This window comes from Saimiri boliviensis, chromosome 19 (assembly GCF_048565385.1).
Source record: "Saimiri boliviensis isolate mSaiBol1 chromosome 19, mSaiBol1.pri, whole genome shotgun sequence".
Lineage (NCBI taxonomy): Eukaryota > Metazoa > Chordata > Mammalia > Primates > Cebidae > Saimiri > Saimiri boliviensis.
In genome coordinates, this window is record NC_133467.1 from 29847445 (window position 1) to 29849182 (window position 1738).

At 42.6% G+C, this 1738-nt stretch overlaps 1 protein-coding gene across 5 annotated transcripts in view; it reads right to left on the reverse strand.

Moving 5' to 3' along the window:
* Positions 1-1738, reverse strand: part of LOC101044371 (uncharacterized protein C1orf226) — a 317762-nt gene that overhangs the window by 179822 nt on the left and 136202 nt on the right. The gene's annotated exons all lie outside the window — the stretch shown is intronic.

Genomic DNA, 1738 nt, shown 5'->3' on the forward strand with positions numbered 1-1738 from the left:
CGACACTCTGTCTCAAAAAAAAAAAAAAAAGAAAGATGCAAAAGTATGAACATGAGAATATTAGAGTCGTATTTAAAAAGAGGTAAAGAAAACTCTTTAACTTTGAATCTCATTTTCAATTTCAAGAAGCATCTTAAATTGTGCTTTCTCTGACCATTCACTTAATAGTCACGCCCTACTAAGGAAAAAAAAGTGGTATAGCAGCTGGAGAAAGAGAGCCAAGCTCATTTCTAATGCTTTGTCTTGCAATCAAGTGGCACAGGGGAGCTCCACTCCCCATTAGCTAAACATCCAAACCATCTAAAACAAACGCAAGATTACTTCCTAAACACTCATAAAGTAAAGCTTAAACTGATCCAGAACCTGAGAGAAGAAAGGGGTGATGTGTATTCATGCTCACGCATGCCTGACACACAGTAATTAATAAATGTTTGCTCAATAAATGTGTGAATACCAGGAACCAACTTTCTGTCTCAGATTCACAGGGTTTATTTTCTTATCCTCATTTATTAAGAAGCTAGGCATCAGCTTTGCTTTCTCTCCAGGGCCAACCGATTAACAGTGTGGTTTCTGGCAATATATTAGTGCTAAATGAAGTATTACAAAACAGTTCAGATGGCTTGTGTTGCTCAGTCTCATGAATATTTGGTGTACAGAGAATCTGGATATCTTCCTATCCAATTCAGCAAAAATACAGGATACATTTTAGTAGCTTCCTCTCAAAGTCCCCCAATCCTACCCCTATAAACAAATCACCATCCATTCACATATCCCACACAAGCACCCACAGCCACACATGTGCCCATATAGTCTTCAGATAATTGCAGCAACACCAACCCAGTGATTCAGATTCATAATGATTTCTAGGAATTCAGAACGTCGGAGCTTGACATACACATTTCTCTGTTCCGTTCCCTTTTGAAAACTACTCAAACAGCTGGCAGCAGCTGCAACGATCAAAAGCTAGGATTCTACACTATAGGACAAGAGGCACTAACACAGGAAATATCCAAGGCAGACAGGCATGGGATGATGCCAAAGCAACAAGAGGACACAGAGCATCCTCCTCCCAGCTCTAACTGTGAACTGTGTTCAGAGTGACCACACCACTATGACACCCGCTGGCCTTTGCTACACTTAGGCAGCAAAGTGAGGCTCAATCCCCAGTCATCACCTGCCCACACAGACGCAACAAAAACGCGAGCCATTTTAATTCACCCCACCATCGGTGACTATCTTTTTGATCTCCCAACCAAAAGACTGACAAAAATAGGAAGAAGTGACATGTAAGCGGAAACCTGTAAGAGGACCTAAAGCTTTGGGATGGGAGAGCATTGTGGAGAAATGAGAAGGCCCAAAGGCAAGTGAGAGCATGGTGTTGCTGAAAGAAATCCTGCTGTAATGCAGGGTAGCAGAGAAGGAAGGAGAAACATAAAATGAAGTCAGCCAGGGCCAGGTCATTCGCTTGTGCCTTTTGGGCTACGTGAAGGAGTTTGTATTGTCCCAAGAGCACAGAGGAGCTATTGCAGGGTTGAAGCAGGGCAAATGGGCATGGACAAGACATATATTTTTAGAAAGAGCACTCTGGCCATACTGTGGAGAGTGGGTGTGAGGTGCAGCAAGGTGAGGCTGCTAAATCTAAGCCCAGGCTGAAGGGGTCCTGTGGTGGCAATGGATACTAAGAACAATCTGTATTTATGGCATGCATTTATTGAACTTTAGATCTTTATAGGCTCAC